Here is an 8962-nt window from a genome sequence, read left to right on the forward strand (position 1 = left end):
TAACTTCTTTTTATCTTACTCTAATTAGATAACTTTTTTTTATAAAAAAGATACAAATAAAATATTTTTAAAATTTTTATTATTTTCATCTTATCTTATCTTTTATAACTAAATTTGCTATATATTCAACCTAAGGGGTTATATGGTACAATACAAGATAAAATACTATTGAGTAAGTAGTAAAAGATTATTCCAATAGAAAATATACAGGTCAAGAATATGTTTAACGATCTAACAAAAAGGATAGAAAATTTAGAATCGATAATTCATGTTCTACACCAAAAGATTGATGTGATCATGGCACAACAGATAACTTCCACAAGTAGTACTTCAATATTGGATCTTACTGTAGTTGTGCAATCTTCAGAAAGTACAAAAACTAGTAGTGATCTTACTAGTATCTTACCGATTCAACCCAAAAAGTTATTCCATTCAGATATCACTCGTGAAGCACATGTTAGAGTAGGAGTTGTACTGCCAAAGGTAACCTTATTTTTTTCTTCTTTCTTTTACTTTTTTCTTTTTTCTTTATTTTTTAGTTTAATTTTAAAACTATTTTTTTAACTGCAGTGGTGGACACTTATTGCATTTGAGCCTACACCTTCGATGATGTTAACCGATTCTCAAGCTGATGTTATAGCCTATATTTTTTCGGATACATTAGATCCGTACGTGTGATTTATGATTATGTGTAATATATAATAGTTTAAAAATTCTATGATTCTCCTAGCTAACCATTTTATGACTTTGGCAATTCTGAAGAGTTGGTAATCTCAAATGAAAAAGGTTATAGAAGGACATTTTTAGATGTCTTGTGCCGGAGAAATATGTCGAATCACGAGTAAGCATAAAAGTCAATGCATATTATACTTTTTCTTGTAATTATATTTTTGTGATTTGTATTTTACTATAAATATGTTTTACATATAAATTTAATATATTATAGGTTATAAACCTAGTTGCACTTATGATGGCACGTGTATTTTGCTGTAGGAATGAAGATCCAATTTGCTGGTTCATGCATGAACATTTTTCAGTAAATTTATCCCTATAATATTTCTAAATTATTAGTTAATATTTTTGTCTAATAGTTTGAGTGGATATACTAATTTATTAAGAAGTTCTTTTTCCGAGACTAAACCATACCATGTACTCACACGAGTAAAGTTTATAATGAAATTATCAATTCAAAAGTAGTTGTTAAATTGAAAACATATTTTCATTTAATAATTATTTTTGTGTTTGCAGCGATAAGCTTTAAGCGACAAATACAAACCGACCGAGGTTATCTAGGATTTCTTTGGTGCTTATATGTCACTGAAAGTTAGTCACGTCATTAAGGTATAAGTGACCAATTTGTTTCCCATTAATATAATATTTTATTTCCTAATGTTTATAATGGTTTAAGGTTAATTGCAGGTTTTTATCCCTATCTATGAAGAACTATATTTATACTAGAATGAGACCCGCGCGATGCGCGGGACAGTAAATTAATGATAGTATATAATAAATATTAAAAATTGTTATATTTTGTAGAAATAAATTAAATATGTGTAAATTGAAGTTAAATTTAAAAGGTGTTTTATTTTAAATAATTTGTAGTACAAAAGATTTGGATGTTGGAGTTGTACAAAGTGACATTTTTATTTGGTGGTTTGATTTTTGCATTTGTTTTAGTTGATGGACTTAATCATCTTATGTGGCGCTCGTCCTCCTTTTTTTTGTTGGTTGTTAGAGTTGGTACTTTCTTCTTTTTGTCGTAGGTTCTTGCGAAGACATGTTCTTTATGAATTGTTGAGTTTGATGCACTTTCTATTGTGTTATTTGGTTCTATCTTTGTATGTATGTTCTTCTTTCAAAGATGTGTCTTGAATTTGTATGGTTTTCTTTCTCCTTAATCTCTTGATGGGTTGATGCTTCAATGTCATTATTTTTCTGAAATGTCATTAGATTTGAAGCAGTTGTGCCCAATAAGTTTTTGCGTCGCCATCAAATAGTACAAAAGTTGTTGTAACACTTTGATCTAAAACCTTTAATTGAATTCTGAACCTAAAATAAGTATTGTGCTAGCAACTAATAATTTGATAGATGAGATTATGAAAAGTATATAGAGTTACCTTATTGTTGGATATTGTGGTGTTTGATTACATGTGCCGCAAATGTAGTTGTTTCTTTTTATTATATGCTTTCTTTTGACACTTTTTACATTTAACATAGTTCCATCCTAATTTGTCATCAATTTCGTTTATAGTTGCTAAAATTGTGAAGATCTTTTCCTATTCCAATATTCAATTTATGTTATCATTAGGTATATGGTATTTGAGTAAGTATGAATGTATGATGCATGTTGTGATTTTTTTGTCATACCTGATCATCAGATTCTTGTTGCATGGCCATTAGATCTTGGATAGTTTTTCGATTTCTAATCGTGCTGCTCTGAAAGAATGATGCTCTATTGAGTAAGTTTGAGATGTGCAGTTCGGAAATAATTTTTTTGTGCTAAATTTGATGTTATGTGAAGGAATAGTGATAAGAGACTTATATATGTAGTTTAAATGGTATGGAATTTAAATACTTATAACGTAAAATGTAGTTGTTTCTTTTTTTTATATGCTTTCTTCTGACACTTTTTACATTTAACATAGTTCCATCCTAATTTGTCATCAATTTCGTTTGTAGTTGCTAAAATTGTGAAGATCTTTTCCTATTCCAATATTCAATTTATGTTATCATTAGGTATATGGTATTTGAGTAAATATGAATGTATGATGCATGTGATTTTTTTTGTCATACCTGATCATCAGATTCTCATTGCATGGCCATTAGATCTTGGATAGTTATTCGATTTTTAATCGTTCTGCTTTGAAAGAATAAGGCTCTATTGAGTAAGTTTGAGATGTGCAGTTCGAAAATAATATTTTTGTGCTAAATTTGATATTATTTGAAAGAATAGTGATAAGAGACTTATATATGTAGTTTAAATGGTATGGAATTTAAATATTTATAATATAAAATTTATTATGATTAATAATATTATTATGACATTTGTAATATGGATGTTTATTACCTTTAGTAAGTTATTTATAAAAATTAATAAATTAATTATTGCGGTTATAAATTTATTGTATTGTTTATAACGGTAAGATATAATAAATATAGGAATATGAATTCAATGTATTTGGAGGTTACAAATTTATTGGATTCTAATTTTTAGTTTTTTATTTGTGTATATATATATATTTTGCTGATTTGGAAATAATAGTTGATTTGGCAAGAATTGAGTGGTTGATTCTAACCAAATAATAATTATTCTAAAGTTGGCAATGCAATTGACATAGTCAATGGCCTAGACTTATGGAGTTGCGGTCAACATATTATTGTAATAATTATATATTTAGATTTGTATCCATGCATGATGCATCTTATATATACAAATATACGCAACAAAAGCTAAAAGTTAAACATTTTTAGTAAAAAAAAGAAAATAGTTAATTAGTGTTTTGAGGTAAACATGCATGCATGATACATCTTATATACTACGAATGTATCTAATCTGAAAATGTATGTCTAATATCATATATTTTTCGGTTTCGTTTTGATATTCTTTTAATAAAGTTGTTTTTTTTTAGTTTTCAAATATTCTTTTCAAAATGTATATTGGTAAAATAAAATAGAATTTGTTTTTAATAATAAGTAAAAACTACAATAATAGTTCTTTGTACCTAGTGTTACTTCTAAAAATTAAAATGATTATTTTTTTTACCAAAGATACAGAGACTCGAACTCGCGATCAATATGGGAGACTATGCCATTTGAGGTATAACTCATTGGCAAAAATTAAAATGATTATAATAAACATAATTATAATAACAAAATATAATTTTTATATTTTAAACTTTTAATTTATAAATTAATTGTTGCGGTTATAAATTTATTGTATTGTTTATAACGGTAAGATATAATAAATATAGGAATATGAATTCAATATATTTGGAGGTTACAAATTTATGGGATTCTATTTTTTAGTTTTTTATTTGTATATTTTATTTTTTTGCTTATTTGGAAATAATAGTTGATTTGGCAAGAATTGAGTAGTTGATTCAAAAGTTATGCCAAGTAAGCAATATTGCTGACATGGCATTAGTAGGAGGAAAGAAATGTCTCAAAAGTAATATGGTGCATGCTTATGTATCTACTTTTATATATTAAGAATAGATTTGGTTATTGTTGACTTTACGAGTCGTCGCATAATCTTATTGGATTCACTGCCTTGTGTTGAAAAACATCAACAACGCAAAAGGAACGCAATAAAAGTGGTAATTATTTGTTCTAAATCAGTACTCAATCATCTAGAATCGCTTAACAATTTTACAATTTAAATAACCGTTTGTTGTAACTAGTACTCTTAGTCAATTTAAATCATGTACAATTCACTCTTGTATAGGCAACTTATTTAGAAGCGATGTTAGATGATCATATTTTTTATAATTATAAGTCTAAAGTTGTAGATTGCTCCACTTTTTGGCCTACCCACTCAAAAAAATATATCGTAAGTCTTCTCAATTTTTTTTTGTTTTTGAATATCATAACAAGTTCAATAGTTTATATCTTATATGTATATAATAACTATTTGTTGAATGCTTTATATCTTAGGAATAATAGCGGAGTTTGGGTGACCAGTTGGATGAGAGAATGTACTCTACAAGATGACTTCAATATTCAGGTAATATTTATAACAAAGTATTTTTAACATAATTTTTTCAACACACTTCTAATTAGAATTATATTATTGGTGTTCTAATCAGATTAACGACTCCACACGAATGAGACTTGTCGTGGATCTGATTTTAGAGGAGTACAACGATTTGTGTCTCATAATCCAAGAGAATGCTTGGAAATATAGGAGCAAGGTGGAAGTAGAGTATGAAGATATTTGGGAGTGAGGAATTATCTTATTAGATATTTTTTCTATTTTCTTTGAAAGATAAATTACTAAGCTATTTTTCATTAGTTTATACACTAATTTATCCTTCTTCTACATATTACAATTCTATATTACTAATTCCTTTACTTTATCAGTTAATATAAGTTATTAGTAACCTATATATTATCATAACTAATTATTGCTGAGTATGATAGATACAATATAACTTAATCCAAAAAAAGAATAAGAGCAAAGTTTAAACATATTCTGAATTTATAAGATATAATTGATCTATCTTAAGCCATTGTTAAAAAATATAATAGAAAGTTAAAAAATACAACACCAAAGCTATATTTCATAGCAATTGAACCTTCAACTTCAACTATACTTTTTCCAACTAAAGAAGTAAACAAAAAGCAAAGGCTACCAAGAAAACGAACTCACTTCTTTATCCATATTATTAACAAGTGCCAAAGAGAGACAAAAGGAGGAAAATACAGGCTTGCTCGCTACAAAACTTCCAACCAATATCAATCTAGAAGTTGCTATTAATGAAAATCAAGAAATGCGTTTTTAGTTTCTAATTCTGAACGGGGGTGTACTTTGCAGCTTTCATCAAAGTCAATGCGCTTCTGCATCCATAGTATATGAAAAAGGTTTCATCCATTAATCATAATGGCTACAGTCCAAGTTCAGAAAGTAGCTAGCGCCATCTTGGCGTTTCCGCATAAAAAAAATGTAGGTCAAGGGTGATATAAGAATGCCACTGCCACCAATCTACATTAAACGAATGTAATCAACATTCTATTATGTATGAGAATCATAGATGAAAGGAAATTCATATAGTCACTATTTTATGCCAAGTCCATGTAGTAATGCTAGCCACTGCTAGTGACAGTAATACATCATGTAGACTAACATTTTATCCCAAACCAAATATAATTGGGTTATTTGGACTCGAGTTATTCAGAATAACAAGGCTTCATATCAAATCCAAACAGATGCTTTGAAAATAATGTAAAAACTCACCGCTCTCAGCTGTTGTATAGACTTGTATAGTGCCTTCTTGGGTGCACATATCACTATGTTATAGTAGTCTGCTATTACCTTCCCATCCCGTTTGTAAAAAACAGGACTTATAGTGGGTCCTTGTAGAAGATAATCACATGTTCTCTTAAAATTGAGAACAAATTGTAGTGAAAAAATAATGATACTACTCATGATTATAGTAGATAGTATATGACAAACTTTGCTATTGCAAAAAGAAAATGCTGTAAGGAAAGCTTCCACCGGTGAAAAAAAAATGAAAAATGAAGGTAACAACACTTTTATAAAGATGACAAACATTCTTCTTCTAATCTATCTAGTCAAATGAAAACTATTTTTCTTTCCCTTTTGGTTTCACTATCTACTGTACAACTTTTAAGTAGTGGTGCAAACTTTTTACATAGAAAGACTACATATATATTTTTTGGGGGCCGTGGGAATAACCAAATCCAATTGAAAAAGACTCAGTTACAAGCATCACCACCAATGAATTGAAGAAACATTATGGTGTCACTAAAGAAAAATAAAATGACTAACCCAATCCCCATCAGTGTCCAAAAAATTTCATAATCCAAGCAACTAGTGTCCATATCCACTTTATTATTGACAGCACAACCTTCAGCACTTCCACAGCTGCTGGCACTACTTGTGCTGTTAATATTGATGGACGAGGACCAGGATTCTGAAGCGTCATTGTTACTAGGGCGATTCCTTTAACCTTATTGGTGTTCTTGCTTCTGATTAACTAACTGATTTTCTTGATGATCATTTGAAAAGAAAGGCACAGCAACACGGACATCCTTTGCCTCCGATCTTTCTTGATCATTTGCTTTCCATGGCCATGCCATTGTTTTCTTTTGAATCCATGCTTCAGCCCTAGACGTTATAATCTTGTGAATAGATTTTCCTTCACTATTATCGGCAGATTCTTTCAAACTTTTTCCATGGGATCTTTCCTCACCATGAGAAAATATACCAAAAGGGGACTGCATCACATCACCTCTGGGTGTGCTAGCTCTACTGGAATTAGCATCCTCTCTATGGTCTACAAAACCAACTTCTGAGAAACTAAAATGCTCAGATTGATGACTTCCTTCGCTCCCGCTTTGACGATCACCGTTATTTTCTCCTGTCCGGATTCTTGACTTAACTTTTTTACTTACCTTTGATGCCTATTTAATGGTTCTAACATCAAGACATGCTATGCTATACTAGTATAAATTACGGAAACATGAAAGTTACAGCACTAACCAAATTTGAGAACTTGGATGCTATAGAAGTTTAGAGAGGCTACTGAATATCAAGGCCAAGTTTATTTGAAATGCTACTTCTAAGAGGCCTAGAGCCTGAACCTGATTCAGCATTGTTTGCAGCCAAGCACGGAACTCTCGTTTCAACAAAGAGCCGTGAATCACTCGAGATCCCACTAAATCCCAACTAAACTTCCATCATCATCACAGAAAGGAGTATTCGTCGCCACCGCCAGGAACTGCTCTCCCATCTTGTTTTGCCCAGTCCAGCTCTCTCCCATTACGACATGGTTCACAATATCATCAGCCAAGGCAAAATCACTGGGGTCAACAATCAGCTCAATCCCATCCTGTCCAAGAGCTTCCTCTGCAGCATAACCATACAAATTTTCGGCACTTCGGTTCCTGCAAAATCATTGCAAATCAAATCCAAGAGAGTGAAAAGGCGAAAAAAACTCTAAATGTAGGCCCCTCACTCCCCACAATTCATGAAATCAACAAGATAAGACAGGACAGAACATATCAAAACTAACATGCAAATCCATTTTTAGCTAAGGACTTGTCATCTCCGAAATCCAAATCATATATACGGGTTGCGCTGCGAAGATGAGCGGATGAGAGAGACGACAGAGGGAAAGGAAGAGAAAATGCATCCATGAATTGAAAAGGCATGATGATTAACTAACCTCCAAGCATTGAAACAGTTTCTTGCGCGGTGGTGGCGAAAGCAGGTTGCGGCGTCGTCTGAGGCGTGTTGCGGCGGCGAGGATAAGCGAACGAGAGATACAGCATAGGAAGAGGATGAGAGAATGGTAGTGATTGAAATTGGATGAAAAGCCCTAGCAGACATGCTTCTCTTCTCTGAATCTGAAATTAAAAGGAAAAGGAAAAAATGTAAAAAACAAAAATTAAGGGGATCAATATCTAATTATTAATTTTTCCAAAAAAAGGGGTATATTTTGTAATTATTTTGATGATGGTTAATCATACTCCTACATTTCCATGGCAAAAAAAAAATAATCTAAGTAACAATAATAAATAAATTAATTAAAAAAAGAAAACAATTCAGTTAATAAACTTTTTAATAGAGAGAATTTCAGTAAATTTGGTTAGGAGGAATGAAGGAGATGCAGGTATATATAGAAGTTAGAGATTGGAAAAGACCAAAAAAAATATTTCAGTTGATATTTTCTTTAGAATTCTCTTTTGAACAAGGTTAATATAATGGTAACACATGCAACTAATAACACGCACATGTCATGATCATGTTAATGAAATATCGAATAATTCTTTATCATCTGTCCCAATATGAACTTGGAATTATAACAAATAATAATAGTAAACTTCAATATTTTCGCCTTTTACTAATATTGACAAAGTCCATATTTTCTTTTAATTTGAACCAAACGACTCTATTTTCATTTTGCCTTTGCAACAACTTGTTGCCTGTCATGTAATCATAATGTAAAACCAACACATAATCATTTAGCAATTAGAAGAATTATTTGTCCCATATAAAATCTCTATCCTAATACAATTATCTGTCTTCAATAATAAAATGTATGTTGGAATACAAAAGATCCCTGGAGTGAAAACTAAAATGATGGAAAGAATAATAACCAAGCGACTATGTTGATACGTATATGATGAAGAAAAGAGTTTGAAATTAATTGAGCTGAGAAATGGTAAAATAAATCAAATAAAAAATTAAATAAATTTCTTTTACATATAAAAATTTAAG

General features: G+C 30.3%; 1 long non-coding RNA gene across 1 annotated transcript; it reads right to left on the minus strand.

The window, feature by feature from the left end:
• Nucleotides 7099–7401, minus strand: LOC107627182. The gene is made up of 2 exons (XR_002355446.1): nucleotides 7223–7401; nucleotides 7099–7143 (listed from the first exon to the last, which is right to left on the minus strand). It is a non-coding gene; the product is annotated as an uncharacterized LOC107627182 (long non-coding RNA).

This window comes from Arachis ipaensis, chromosome B02 (genome assembly GCF_000816755.2).
Source record: "Arachis ipaensis cultivar K30076 chromosome B02, Araip1.1, whole genome shotgun sequence".
Taxonomy (NCBI): domain Eukaryota; kingdom Viridiplantae; phylum Streptophyta; class Magnoliopsida; order Fabales; family Fabaceae; genus Arachis; species Arachis ipaensis.